At 34.2% G+C, this 16,585-nt stretch overlaps 1 protein-coding gene across 1 annotated transcript in view; it reads left to right on the top strand.

Moving 5' to 3' along the window:
• Positions 1-16,585, top strand: part of scn4ab (sodium channel, voltage-gated, type IV, alpha, b) — a 40,212-nt gene that overhangs the window by 775 nt on the left and 22,852 nt on the right. The gene's annotated exons all lie outside the window — the stretch shown is intronic.

Consider the following 16,585-nt stretch of genomic DNA (forward strand, 5'->3'; position numbering starts at 1 on the left):
TACATTTAGTTTTGTTAGTGAAGTACTTTGATATACTGAGATAAAGCATAAAATCAAATAACAATCTTTTCTGATGCTTTGCTGATGTACCTACAGTGAGAAACAGGTTGTTGTAACCCTGAAGGTACTATTTGTTTTTTTCTCTCACTGTACCGTAGAGGAACTTAGTGGGCTCCTTCTTCACAGGGCCCCAAATGTCATTCCTTGTTGTCTCCGCAGATGACGACCCCTTTTGTGGGGAGCCTTGTCACTTGTTTAAGGGTGGTTCATTTCTTGTTTGTGGTTGTGCTGTAGGTTAGCATGAATGATTCTATGAAGTACTGAGCACAGTCAATTGAGATGAGAGGAAATAGTGGCTTTGGCAGATGTGTCGGCTGACGTGCCGTAGAGCTCATCGTTACTGACTCTTTGATTTGTATCAGGAAAGTTAGAAGAGAGCGTACGAGGTCAAAGACTGATTAGTATCACACAGGGTTTGTATGTCAGAGTGAAATAATCATATCTTCATTTGTACAGTTTGGGGTGTAAAGTTGTGCTGGTCTGAATCTTGATAAAATAAGGACTCAGAAGAGACAGGAGTGTAAGAGTTAAGGAGAGTGTAGTTTTTTCCCCCTAGAAAAAAAAAAAACGTTTTTAAATGAGACATTTATGTTGTACAGACTTTTATGTTGTTCCAAAATTTATTATTTTCTTTTTTTTAAAATAGATTTTCCAACATTCTATTCATCAAAGAATCCTGAAATAGCTATCACTATTTTTGCAAAAAAAAGTTTAGCAGCACAAATGTTTTAAACTTTGATAATAATAAAAAAGTTATACTTAAGCATAAAATGAAATCAGAATATTAGAATGATTTCTTAAGGATCATGCAACACTTAAGCCTAAAGGCTGCAGTAATGGCTGCTGAAAATTCACATCACATCACAGGAATAAATTATATTTTAAAGTATATTAAATTATATATAGTATATATAGAAAACAGTTATTTTATTACAATATGGAAAGTGTACATAAGTTGAAATAAGTAATGAAATTAATATTATATATATATATATATATATATAATAGAAAACCTTAATTATACATTTAATTATATTCAATTTTTTTTTTTTTTTAACATTTGTTAATCTATACATTTTTAAAATGTAAATATTATTATACATTTTATATATATAAAATATTATATTATAATATATAAAATGAACATGTATGTTTGTGTGTGTGTGTGTGTGTGTATGTATGCATTTATTTATTGTTGAAAACATCAAATATTTCCAATATGAAAAGTCAAGTCACGTCACCTTTTAACATTACACATTGTAAAAAAAGTGTAATTAAGTTGAAATATATAATTAAAATTAAATTATCCATATAATTTAAAATGTGTTTTCTGTTTCTTAAATGTAATTTTTTTTTTACATTTTACATTTAAATGCTATTCCATACACACACACACACACACGTTTGTTTTTGTGAATTGTGGGGACTTTCCATAGACTTCTAAAGTCTTTATACTGACCAACCGATATTGTCTATCCCCTAACCCAATCCTAACCCTAAACCTAGCCCTCACAGAAAATATGTTTGCATCGTTACACTTTCAGATAAACATCATTTACTATTTTTAATCATTTTTTAACATTGTGGGGACCGCAGGCCAGTCCCCACAATGTCAAAAATTTCAGGTTTTACTATCCTTGTGGGGACATTTGGTCCCTACAATGTAGCAAAAACAAGTACACACACACACACACACACACACACACACACACACATCAAATATTTCCAATGTAAAAAGTTTGATTAAGTTAAAATTGGTTATTAAAATTAAATTGTCCATATTAACATTTGTTTTGTGGTTCTTAAATGTAGTTTTGTTTTTATTTTGTATTTTTTTTTACATTTAAATGTTTATGTTAAATAAATCAATATATATATAAATAAAGCTTGGCTATAAAGGATGAATTCTATATTCATGCTCCACGTAAAACACAACTGTAATTTATTTATTTATTTAATATAAATTTTTTATTTTGTAATTTTTTATTTTTTAACATTTAAAGTTTTAATTATGTTAAATCATATATATATATATATATATATATATATATATATAACACAGCTGTAAATTGTTGAAATAAATCCTCCATATCAAGTCACCTTTATTTATATAGTGCTTTTAACAATACAGATTGTTAAACAAAAAATGTAATTAAGTGGAAATATGTTATTAAAATTAAATTCTCCATATAATGTAAAATTTGTTTTGTGGTTCTTTGGATATACAGTGGCTTTATGTTTTTTTCAAAGGATAAATTCTCAAGCTACTAGGCACCATATGTTACAGTGATTTAAACCCGGTCCAGAGGTGATGTTGGCACGACGCTACGCAGAGTGTCGACTGTTTACCATTGCTAGGCAACTTGCAGCATGAATATAGAATTTATCTTTTATAGCCAAGCCTTATTTGTGGAGACACTTTAAGATGTTTTAACTCCTGTCCAGACACTTATACACATGAACTATCTCTTCCTACCCATAGATAAGATATTAAGAATCAGATTCAAATTTCAGATTCACATTGCATGGCTGTTTCATGTCAATGCAGGATGTCCATGTTTAACTCGTGGCAGGAGTTCCCTTTGATCTGGCCATTAGAGCCGACATTCTGTCTCCCCGTCCGTCTCTCAGCACAGATACTCACCTCCAGAGACATCCGGCTCTCTGGACTATGTTTACAGACATGCTGAACTCAGGCGGTCTGGTTTACATGTGTGTGTGCATTGGAGTTTCAGTGCAAGCGTTATATATTTTATGCATTATTTGAACAACATAAGTGCTGTTGTAGATGTGTTGCATCTATGTTTAGTGTTAAATAAGAAAGGCAGGTTTAAGCAACCTTTCTGAAGATCAAGCTGAGGTGCTGTGGTGGAGTAGTTAAAGATGTGGACTGGTAATTCCAAGGGTGTAGGTTCGAATTCAATTATTCCACTGGCTACTGAAATGTTGGTATCATACCAACCTTACTATGCAAGCATCTGCTAAATGATCACCCGCTATCCTGCAAGTGAGATGGAGGGCTGTCTTAAGGGAGACGATGGCTTCATCTGCTGCTTTTTGTAAGTGTGAGGATCAAATGCATGCTCTTGAACCTCTCAGATCAACTACTCTTTGCCAGACCCTACCAAAGCTTGCGACATCCTTGCCAGGCTTATGCCATAAGTAAGAGAGCAAGACATCTCAGGGGGCCAGGTCGCCCCCGTTCCGCGGGCCTTCATTAGACACACAGATCAGGTTGGAGGCTCTGTCTCGTATTAGTACCTGTCAGCAGCCCAAACTCCTTTTAAGTCCCGACTCTGGCTCCTAGAAGAGACGTCTGCGCTACTGGACCTCCTTTTTGACTCTGACAGAGTTTGTCATGCTTGGTTGTGCATGGGAATGAAAGGTCTGACAACAGATTCATTGTTTAGAGATGTTTTCCTGGTAAAAGCCAGGCCGTCGGCACTTTGTGACATTTAAAAGATGTCCAGAATTTCAATGGGAGTATGGGAGCCTGAAAGCATGTCTGGGACAGTGGGTCATGAGATGACGTTGATACGTGGGCATCTTGAGACTGGGGCACTGGGACGATGAGGTTTCTCACCTTTGGATTTAATTAGGGTGCCCGTTCAATTCAGACACATACCTAGCACAAGGCAGATCATCACTTGCTACGCTGCCCTTCAGCACTGGAAATGTATACCGTGTTTACTTAATAAAGATGCATTAATGGTATACATTTCCCACTTGGAAGCCTCAGATCTTATGCACGCAGATTTTTTGCCTGTGCTGACATTGAAGACGCGTTCATCTAGTTTGGTTGTCTCACACACACACACACACACACACACACACACATATATATATATATATATATATATATATATATATATGTATACTACCAGTCAAAAGTTTTTGAACAGTAAGATGTTTAATGTTTTAGTTTTTTTTTTATTCTCTTCTGCTCACCAAGCCTGCATTTATTTGATCCAAAATACAGCAAAAGCAGTAATGTTGTGAAATATTGTTATTCCTGTGATTGAAGCTAAATTTTCAGCATCATTACTCCAGTCTTCAGTATCACATGGTCCTTCAGAAATCATTCTAATATGCTGATTTGCTGTTCAAGAAACATTTTTAATTATTATTATCAATTTTTAAAACAGTTGCGTACATTTTCAGGATTCTTTGATGAATAGAAAGATCCAAAGATCAGTATTTATCTGGAATAAAAAGGTTTTGTACCATTATACACTATACCATTCAAAAGCTTGGAGTCAATATGTATATTTTATTATTATTATTTTTTATTAAGCAAGAATGCTTTTATTTAATCAAAATATTTCTATTTCAGATCAATTCTGTTCTTCTAAACTTTTTTCATCTAAACGCTGTTTTCAACATAATAATAATAATAATATTAAAAAATGTTTTTTGAGCAGCAAATTAGAATATTATAATGATTTCTGAAGGATCATGTGACCTGAGTAATGATGCTAAAAATTCAGCTTTTACATTTTATACATTTTAAAATATATTCTTATAGAAAACAGTTATTTTTAATTGTAAAAAGATTTCGGAATTTTACAGTATTTGATATTTACACAAATTTTCAAGTTTGGGATCAGATTTTTAAATATAAATTAATACTTTTATTTAGCAAGGATGCATTAAAATGAACAAAAGTGATTGCAAAATGTGAAGACATTACAAAATGCTGTTTTTTTTAAACTGTTTTCAACATTGATAATAATAAAAATGATTATCTTGAAATTATTATTTCTATTTTTTTTATAATATCTATTTCTAGAAGTTATTTATATTTTTATTTATTGTTTTGGAAAATGTATTATTATTATTTCTAGACATGATCTTATTATTCTTGAGCAGCAAATTAGCATATTATAATGATTTCTGAAGAAGATCATGTGACACTGAAGACGGGAGTAATGATGCTATAAATTAGCTTTGCATTACAGGAATAAATTGCATTTTGAAATACATTAAATTTGAAATCAGTTTTTTTTTAATTGTAATAACATTTCACAATTTTACAGTTTTTTTCTGTATCTTTAATCAAATGAATGCAGCCATGGTGAGCATAAGAGACTCCTTTCAGAAACATGAAAATTCTTACTGTCCCCAATTTATTTATATATTTATATATATATATATATATGTATATATAAATAAATAAACAATCAACCAATCAATCAATCAATCAATAAAAAAAATGCAGGTCTGTTAGTAGCTGTGTGTGTGTATGTGTGTGTGTACCTGTGTGCCATCATCTGCACATTGACCGTATGATTGAGATGTTTTATCCTTTTCGTCATTGGAAAATAAAACTGGGCTGCGCTAGACAGCACCATTGCATGTAAAGTGATCCAAGCTTGTGACAGCAGTGGAGTTTAGCCTTAGAGTTTAGTTTGTTCTTGGCCGCTGGGTTAAGGTCTTGATTCTCATGCTTGCTTGGCCACTAGCACTGAAATTGGAGAAATACAGTCCCAACGGCTCTATCAGAATGATAAGCCATTGAGACATTTGAGTGCCCAACCCTGATAACATGTCTGAAGAGAAATTTTGTGGAGAACTCGTGTGTATGTGTGTAAGCCATGAGAAGAATTTTATTTTATTTTGTATTTTATTTCTTTGTTTGATAAATAAACACAATAAAACCTTGTATAACAATCATTGGAAAATCTTGAAAAATAGAAATATAAAAATAGAAATATTAAGACTTGATTAAAAAAACTAGTTTTATTTTATATTATTTTATTTTATTTTATTTTATTTTATTTTATTTCTTTGTGTGTTGTGATAAACAAACATAATAAAATCCTGTATAGGATTCATTGGAAAATCTTGAAAAATAGAAATATAAAAATAACATGTTAAGACTTGATTAAAAAAATACAGATTTAATTTTATTTTATCATTTAATTTAATTTAATTTAATTTTATTCCTTTGTGTGTTGTGATAAACACAATAAAACCTTGTATAATATTCATTGGAAAATCCTGAAAAATAGAAAGTAACATGTTAAGACTTGATGAAAAAAAAATATTTTATTTTATTTTATTTTATTTTATTTTATTTTATTGTATTCCTTTATGTGTTGTGATAAACAAACACAATAAAACCTTGTATAAGATTCATTGGAAAATCCTGAAAAATAGAAAGTAACATGTTAAGACTTGATAAAAAAATACTGATTTTATTTAATTATTTTATTTTATTTTATTATTTCTTTATGTGTGTTATGATAAACAAACACAATAAAACCTTGTATAACATTCATTGGAAAATCTTGAAAAATAGAAAGTAACATGTTAAAAACAGAAATGTTAAGACTTGATAAACAGACTTTAATACTAGATAAAAAAAATGTATAAGACCTTAAGCTGATCAGTGATTTATAATTCCTTTTAAATAATGACTGTTTAAATGTTTTAAACTGCAATTAGCTTCAATTACAACAAAAATTTGACATTAGAGATTATTTAAAGCTGTTTAGAGCTACACTGTAAAAACAATTTTTCGAAGTTGTAAATAAAACAATGAATATTGGAGTATGTTTACAAGAAAATACAGTTTCAGTTAGTTTAATTCAATGTGTTATTTGCTTTTTTTTAATTATTTGTGAAATTTACTATTATTTTTTTATTTGTTTGTTTTGTTTGTTTTTGTTTTTACTATCAGTTTGTATGTATGTATGTTTCGATGTGTGATTGATGCTTAATCAGTGTTACGTTTCCACAGAGAAAGATGGGAAATGTATTGCTGCATACCGTAGGTTTGTCACATCATAAAGTGGCTAAATGAGTATTTTAATAATCAGAAGGAGCAGAATAGCTGTTGTTAAGGGTGGTTAGTAATGTCAGAGGTCACAGGAGGGGAGAGCGGGGACACTGCCATGGCCATAACATTGCTGGAGTCCTTTCTTAGTATCAGTGCAGTGTTAGCAGAATTCGCCTGACGCTGTTGATCTTGAAATGGTTATGCTTTCCTCATTAAATGTTTAAGAATAGGATTAGAGGCCATGCAGCAGCTATAGATCAGAATACGTACGCGGAGTATTTCGCTCCAGCGCGTTGCAATCACACAGGGTGCGGACGCTAGACAAGAGGCGATCTGTAAGCGTCAGGGTGTTGAAGTGTGCCGGAGCAGAAGAGAGATATGACTCCACGAGACAGGGAAAAAAGAAACGAGAACATAACGCGTGCATGCGAAAGAGAACGAGAAGATAGAGAGAGACTTTAGTAAAAGCCGTCTGTGTCCAAGGCTCTTTAAAACCACGTTATGGCGTCCCTTTATCAGAGCTACGAGTGGTTTTATGACAGGCCGCTGATGGATGTGATGGAACAGTACTGTATTTCATATCTGAGAGAGCGGTCGGGGCTGCGCGACCCAGCGGCGGCAGGGTGATGGGCTAGTATAGTGCCCACTTGTAGCTGTGACAAAGTGTTGTCATGAACACTGTTGTAATGCTTGCTCAAAAAAGCTCCGTCGTCATGACTTGAACAAGCAGACACTTTATTCATTGTTAGACATCTCTGAACTTGGTATTTTTTAGTACCGTTTCCCTGAAACCAGTTTTAAGCATCACATTTATTTTCCACTTGTTATCCAGTGAAGACTCCAAAATTACAATGTGGCTTTTGGTCTATGTTTTGGTCTAATGTTCCTCCTCTGACAACCAGCTACACAGTATCAAATCCTTGTTAATGGCAATGATGTATTTAAAGGGATAGTTCACCCAAAAATAAAAATTCTGTCATTAATTACTCACCCTCATGTCATTCCAAACCTGTAAGACCTTCGCTCGTCTTCAGAACACATATTAAGATATTTTTGATGAAATCTGAGAGCTTTCTGACCCTGCATAGACAGCAACACAACAAGTTCAAGGTCCAGAAAAGGTAGTAAGAACATCATTAGAGGATAAAATTGCTGAATAAAGTCATTATTTTTGTTGTCTTTGCACACAAGAAGTATTCTCGTAGCTTTATAAAATTACGGTCGAACCACTGATGTCACATTGGCTATTTTAACGATGTCCTTACTAACTTTCTGGGCCATGAACGTGTCAGTTGCATTGCTGTCTATGCAGCGTCAGAAAGCTCTTGGATTTCATCAAAAATATCTTAATTTGTGTTCTGAAGATGAATGAAGGTCTAGTAATTAATGACAGAATTTTCATTTATTGTCAATTTTAAAAATATCCACTGCTGTACAAGTTTTGGGTTGGTAAACTTTTTTGAAAGCAGTCTCTTTTAATGCTTACTAAGGCTGTATTTATTTGATCAAAATAAAATGTAATTAAAATGACATTTAACGTGTCATCTATTCCTGTGACACAAAGCTGAATTTTCAGCATTTTCTGGAATCTTAAGTGTCACATGATCTTTCAAATCATATTACCATTTCTTATTATTATCGATGTTGAAAACAATTGTGCTGCATAATATTTTTGTAGAAGCTGTAAAAAATGTTATTTTCAACATTATTTGATAAACAGAAAGTTCAGAAGAACAGCATTTATTTGAAATAATTAGATTTTTTTTAACATTATAAGTGTCTTTATTGTCATTTTGATCAATTTATTGGCTCCTTGCTGAATAAAAGTATTAATGACCCCATACTTTTGAACTGTAGAGTATGTCCCGCCCAAATTTCTTGTTTTAGTATGAAATACATCAACACACAACAGAAAACTATGCTTGTCAAGCCATTTCGTGTATGTTTTTTCCCAATGTTTTTCCAATGTCATTTAGAAATGAGGACAGACTATTTTTGTATCAGTAATGTAATCAATAAAACTTCATTGTGTCACCTTTTTTGCCTTGAGGTATGGCATTTCTTGTTTCTGGTTTGCTGTCTGTCTGCTAAATGCATATATGTAGGGCTGGGCAGTTTGACCCAAAATCTGTATCAAAGTTTGTTTTAGGATTTTGATGGTTTCACTGTTTATCACTTTTTTTTTTTTGCGTTTTATTCACGATCCAAACAAAGGTTACATACAGTACAGCATGAGCAAGATCTTAGCTTTGTGTAATTGTGATGCGAACTGGGAAAACCTGTCGGATGTCACGCTGGGTTTTCATTAAATTATTATTCTATAACATCTTGTCAGTCATCTCTGAAAATATCTTGCCAAAATTCACGTTTAGCGCAGAAAAATAGCATTTTATTGCAGCAAGCGGATATGACTGTGTCTTTCTCTTATGTTAAGAACCCGCTGCTGAGGTGCTTTCCCTGAACACCACAAAAACAGTTAACCTATCAAAATAAACCACGTAACATATTTAATAAAGGTGTATCAATGCACATTCTCTGCCAGTCCTGTGTAAACTACCTGTAAAGTTTTTAATTTATTTGTTTTTTTTTAATATCGTGAGATGGCGGAGCTCAACAACGCAGTCTGAAGTACTGCAGCCGCTCATTTAACTGATCTTACTCGTCTCGATCCGCTCAATGTTGGTGATGCACCACAAATCTGTGGTGCCCTAAACGATGTTATAATGGACTATGAAGTTACTAAAGAGGAGCAGTCTGATGACGAACTGTTGCGCTGCGCTCGCTTTTCTAAGTATATACTGCAGGGTGCAATATTCGTGCTATATAAACACAGAAGGGGTGATCGAAAGTTCAGAGACTATGCCCATGTTAAACAATGGAAAGCTGTCCTCTTCAGGGTGTCGTTAGTTTGTTTGTGAATTGATAAGGAAATAGGGGTAAGAAAATAAATATCCACTGAATCAATAGTCTCTTAACATTTCACTGTGCTAAAAAAGATTTGCAATATTGCTAGTAGACTTCTGCTCCGTTTCATGTAATATTTCTTATTTGTGAGACTGAGAATGTGTGAGAGGCTCATAAGCATGGCCTGCCATCAGTCCTCCACATGATATGGTACATCGGCACCTCTCCACAAACATCCTGTTTCTAAATCTCCCCTGTTCCCCAGGCCTCCACCTCCCTTTGAAATGGCACATGCCTGTGGTTTGCTTCAGTGTCTCTGGCACTCCTAAAGCCCTGCAACTTTGTTTCCGGATCAGAATAGCCTGATTCTAGAGTGATACTTGAGACTGTCTTGTGTTGCTCACCTCCTGTTCTAGACCTCCATCTCGCTGGCCTGATCTGCCCTCTCTTGTGGGGGCATGTCCTCAGTCACAGCAGGTCTCCCTGTGCAAAAGTCCAGTACATTTGGTAATATCTCCTTAAAGGGATAGTTCACCCATAAATGAAAATTCTGTCAATAATTACTCACCCTCATATCGTTCAAAACCTTTAAGACCACAAATTATGGTGGAGCTTTTTGACCATGCATAGACAGGAACACAACTACCACGTTCAAGGCTCAGAAAGGTAGTAAGGACATAGATAAAATAGTCCATGTGACATCACGTCAGAACCTCAGCTCTTGCGTCAGCAGCACCACATGCATGCATCATGGTACCATCGTGAACACGTGTCGAGAGACTGAGATAGAAGGGAAGAAATTGTTGAATAAAGTCATTATTTTTGTTTTGAGTTTCTCGTAGCTTCATTACATTACAGTTGAACCACTGATGTCACATGGATTATTTTAAATGATGTCCTTGCTACCTTTCTGGGTCTTGAACGTGGTAGTTGCGTTGCTGTCTATGCAGGGTCAAAAAGCTCTCAGATTATATAAAAAATATCTTAATTTATGTTCCAAAAATGAACGAATGTTTTACGGGTTTGGAACGACATGAGGGTGAGTAATTAATGACACAATTTTCATTTTAAGGTGAACTATCGCTTTTAGTTATCTATATGTTTTGCTTATATGCTGGATGGTCATAGAAGTTCTGCTGTGATGCGTACAGATGTAGACATATGGGTATTATTGCAATTTTGATGTCTTGCAGGCTTAAGTTTATTAAAGATAAAATATTTCATCCTTTTTCCCCTCCAGGCCATTTATTTCTGATATTTTTCCAAACGCATTTTGAAAAAGTCCTCCTTGCCTCAGACCTTTAGTTCTAAATATGAAAATCCGTCATAAATGTTAATTATAACATTAATTAAAACTATGAAAGAATAAAATAAATAATAAAAATGGAGTTATTTATATATTAAAATTAATATCAGTTTGTGTTTACAGTTTGTTCCACCAGTTTGTGTGTACTTTTTGTTGTTTGTAATTATGTTTTTAATTTTGTATATTTATGATGCATACTGTAAAATGCTAGCTATGAAATTAATCTTAGCAAAGGATTTGGCAAATTAGCCAATTCCCATTTTTTGAAATGGAAAAAAAATGATTTCTATACATAATTTGAGATATGAAAATAAAACTATGAAAACTATTTATTAAATCACTAAGTAAAATAATGACAGCTCAAAAAAACAATACAAATATAATGATTTATATATTAATAAAATAAAAAAAGCATTATGTGTATCTTTAGTTTAATTAGGTTTTATTTAGTAATTAAGTGATTTTATTTCAAATGTATTTATTTCATTTATTAGTTATATTTATAGCTTTCCAAAAAAATTGTACCTCACCCATAGTGTCATTTCTAAAAAAAAAACCATCTAAATATACAAGTTGCTATTAAATTAGCCTTAGCAAAAGAGTTTCACAATATATAATATATATATATATATATATATGTAATATATATATATATATATTTTTTTTTTTTACAGTAGAATTCCAATATCTAAGCATCCCAAGCTACATTTAATCCATGTTCTCTGTTTGATTTATTTTTGTTTCTTTCTTTTATTTGTTGGTTTTTTTTTCCTCCCGTTACATTTGAGCAACTTTATCTACTTTCCCTGATTTATTTATTTTATTTTTCACAGGTTACATTCCCTCCATCCATATAAAGGAGATTATTCTTTTGAAAAGTGGATGGCATTTCAAGCCTTTCCAGTATGTTGACTAAAATGAAGTGCTGTGTTGAGTCCAGTATGATCCTAAACAGCTTTTTGGAACTGGAAGTCCATGTTACACAGCACATTAGCCGCTACAGACCCAGTTTCGCCCTTCTGCTCCTGTGACTGGTTTCATTGTCAGCACAGTGAGGAGTCCGCGACTAGTGTAAATCCTCATTGACCCTACACTGGCCCTACATAACTGATGCCTTGTTCTGTCGGGTGAAAACACTTGTTGAACATGTTGCCATCTGGAACTTCACTCCTGTCTGTTTATTGTCAGGTTGGATGTATCAGATTTTCTGTCTTTAATGGCCTGTTTGGATTGCGTCTGTGTCAGGGAGACGCTAGTTCTCAGGTCTCACCTCGGGCCCCCTGCTTCACGGTATATGACGCATAGCGATTCTGCACAAGCAGAAACCAGGTCTCTGATCTGCTGACTGTAAGCTCTGGTGGCCCGGTTGGCTGTCACCAAGTCTGACACAATCCATTAAAAACCATTGATGGATTGATGAGTCTTTCTGTATGTGCGGTTCCCTTAAAAGTTAAAAGAGAAAAAAAAAATTACACCACTTTTTAAGTGTGTGTGTAATTTTTTTAAAAAGAAATAATACTCACCATTCATTAAGGATGCACTGATAAAGTTAATCTAAAAAAAAAATCTTGAAAAAAATCAACATTTTTAATTATATTTTATATTGTATTATATATTTTATTATTGTTTAATATGTAATTATTTTGTTTATTTTATATTTTATTGTATATTATTTAATATATAATTTGTGTGTGTATATACTTTGTGTGTGTGTTTTTTTTATCTTTCTCTTTTTATAATGTATTTTTTATAAAGGATATATTCATTATATACAAGGCTTGTGAAATTAATTACATATTTGACTAATAAATTGACTGATAAATCAGAGACAATACTTTGACATTCAAACATCACATGAAAACAAATCGGAAAATATGACATATAACAAGAATGACGGCCTCTCTCTGAAAGAGAGAGATGAAGAAGGGGAGACAGAAAGCACAAACACAAGTGTGCATGATCAGGAGTCCAGATTGGCGCAGTGAAGTTCAATAGTTGTGGGAAAATTTCAGCCGTCATCCATCTCTGGCAGGCGAGATGAAAAATAACCTGACAGGAGCGTGTTTGGAGGAGGGAACAGTTGAGGTTGCTTGCAGTCCAGTACATGTAACCCAATCTAACGGGTTTACAGTCCTCTCGAAGGCCCTGTCCCAAATGGAGCACTTGATGTGCATTTGCAGTCTTGCAAGTCTGAGTCCACAGGGTGTCCCATTTAACATTTTAGGCTTCAGAAGGGCATTATGTGTCCTTGATGTGTCCTTTTACCAACCCCACACTGATGCGGGCAAAGTGTGGACACACAGAAGGAGCGAAAAGGGCTTAGGGTGGCATTTGAGGAGGGGGCAAATTAAAACTTTGAGCTGATGTAGTGAATCTGTTGTGCACAGTGTAAAGTCTAGATAGATAGATAGATAGATACAACATTTCTTTCAGGTCCTCGAATCTGAGAGGAGTGTGATATTCCAGTGATATTGGAACTCCGACTGTTTCACCATTTATATTCGTACGCTTGTGGTATTTCTCACAGCATGTGTCATGGCGGATGCCCAAATCCAACATAATTTTATAAATAATACTGTTTTTGTGTCACGGAATGTAGTTTTAAGAGTTTTTTAGGCGAGAATGTAGTTGTTTAGACTTAAAATATGTGGTTTGTTAATAAAGATAACGTCTATTTGAACATTTGCTTTGATGTTTTCAGAGATCTGAGCTCTAGAGCAACAGTAGGGGTTCAACTTTCATGAACCCACCAAGAGCTGCCTCACCTCAGCCAGATCTTCTCGAATTTGCCACTGACTCTGATGTCTCTGTAGTGGTTAAACATGAGATATAATTTGTTTGGGGTGAATCTAACAGGTGGTCTTTCGTCTCAATAATCTATTATGTGTTCCAGAGCAAATAGTTTTGGCTGAGGGCAAAATCTCATCATGTTATATTTTATGTTAATTAAACGCTGTATATCAGAGCACTGCCTTTGTGTTTTTGACTGAATTTCCTAGCAACTTTTATGATGGCTGTTGTTGTTTATTTAATATTATTATTCAAAAAATAATATTTTATATAAATAGTAGTATTTAATAATAGTACTTAGTATGGAAATAAGTGTGTATGTGTTTGTGATGTGTTTTTATGAGTCGGCAGTAAAGACTTTTATATTAAGGAGGGTCTCAAACAAGCAAAACAAAAATGTTACTTTTCAACAGCAAACGCACAGAGCAGCGTTGTCATCAGAAATCACCATTAACAAATGAAAGGATAGTATGACGAAGATATCGCTCTCCTCAGTGGATATTCAAACTAATGTTTTATTGTGAATATGAGATTTATCTGAAAAATGAATGCTGTATCAGATGCAGGTAATCACACTCGCTTAGTACATCTCTCTCATATACGTAACACAGGGAGCTTTTAATACAGTAATACAATAAGCTTTCAATGAAGCAACTCAACGTTCCTTTGTTACTAGCTCTTTTCGTATTTATAACAGAGGCTTGGGCTCAGCTGTTCAACTGTCAAACTGAGATTTGAATCCATGGCGGAAGGAAATAGTTCACACAAAAGAAGGTTCTTAAAGACACTTCGTTGTTGTTCACATTTACATTTGTGCTGTTGAACTGTTGTATAAATGCAATATCACACTTGTACTTGTAGCGATATGGGTGTATATCAGCATGCTGTGGTTAGATATTGTCATAGAATAGATATTGTCATAGACAGAAAATTGTCTTTGTATATTCTGCATTTAAAAGAAAAATGGCAAAGAGGAAGGATGTAATGATGTATCAGAGGACCTTGAATATAAAGCCAGATTGACCCCGCAGAAAGATCGAGCGGTGGGCGTGGAGGAATTTAGCGAGAGGCGGGGCTTGTTTATCGGCACAATGTGAGCGAGCAAACACACGGCAGGAATGAGTGGAGTCACCAGTAACCCGACGCCGTACGGGGTGATGGCCTACAGCAGCTGCTGAGGTACTGCATGAGTCCTCGACTTCGGTCCCTCCCAACTTCAGACCGACGCTCTAAATCATAACAAATTCATTAAATTCACCATAGCATAATTTGAGGGGCCCAAACACCTGTTTGCCAGAGGGTGACAGCTATATGAATCACCGGCAGGCGTTCGAAGCATAATAGGGCTCATTAGAGCCTGTAGGTCGTATCACATTCCTGTCAGAACAGGTGAGTCTGTGTTATGTAACAGCAGAATGACCGAAGCTCGCCTTTGGCTCCTGACCAGTGCTTTAAGGAGCGGCATAAACACGGGTCTCAACACCCGGCACGTGGATCAGTGAGTGGATTCCAAAGTGTGTCAAAGAAGATCCATAATGTTTTCTAAGTACATTGGAGGGATTTTCGGGGTTACTTAGTTAAAAATGTCTACACAGATGTTCTCCAGATCGAATAGTGGACATTATGGTATAGGAGATAAACCTTTGTCAGTGGACTATAGTATAAAATAAGCTTATTTCATTAAAAACAAATTGAAAAGTCACATTTATTGGCTAATAGAAAACGTTTTGACCTTCACTGCCTCCTATAGAGGCTGCAAATCAAATTAATCTTAAGGCTTAAGAAATTCATTTAACTTACAAAATGTATTTCAGAAATATAAATGAGAAGATGTAAGAAAGACTGTGATAGTGACCAGCTCCCTGCTGGGTGGATTTGGCACCAAAACACAGCTTCTGGGAAGTCATCAGTGCTCTCCATGTACGTTCATGTGCAGTGAGTCACCACTTCACATAGCCGCTTTGTGGAGCCTACAGAAAGACTTGAATGAGGCCATATGAAAAGCAGTCATGCAGTTTTGTTGATTCCTAACATTAAAAACCCAATGGTTTTTGTGTACAGATGCAGAAATGTAAGTTGTCACATATAACAATAGTGCTGGGAGGTTTGACCAGAAATCTGTATCACAGAATTTTCGACAGGTTATCAAATTTTTTTCCCTGACTGTGCCTTTAAATGAATTAGAATGCATGAAACTGAATGCAGAACCACTACATTTTAATCACAATCCAAACAAAACATTTTTTAATGTAAATTATATTGTATGATTTTAGGATAGAATTTATAGCAAATACAGAATTTGACCTTAGCTTTGTGAAATTATGGCACATAAAACATGAGACTGAATGAGGCTGGGCTGAATGAGATGCAAATTCACTCTCAGGCAGCAGGTGGCACTTATGGAACAGCAGCAATACTGCGTTTCCTTGGTTACTGCTGTAAACAAAGCAGCTGTGCTTTTAAATACTACATTAATATGCATTATATGGAGGTAAGGTGAAAAGAAAATAACGTCTAATCTTTTCTGAAGACATGCATTCATATACACCTCCACCCCAAATTCAGTATTTAGGATTTTCTTCCAATATTTCACGCATTGGTGAAATGAGTTAATTTGCTCTGTTATTTTTTATTTAGTACTGACCTGAATAAGATATTTCACATAAAAGACATTTACATATAGTCCACAAGAGAAAATAATAGTTGAATTTATAAAAATTAACCCTGTTCAAAAGTTTACATAT

This window comes from Labeo rohita, chromosome 3 (genome assembly GCF_022985175.1).
Source record: "Labeo rohita strain BAU-BD-2019 chromosome 3, IGBB_LRoh.1.0, whole genome shotgun sequence".
Lineage (NCBI taxonomy): Eukaryota > Metazoa > Chordata > Actinopteri > Cypriniformes > Cyprinidae > Labeo > Labeo rohita.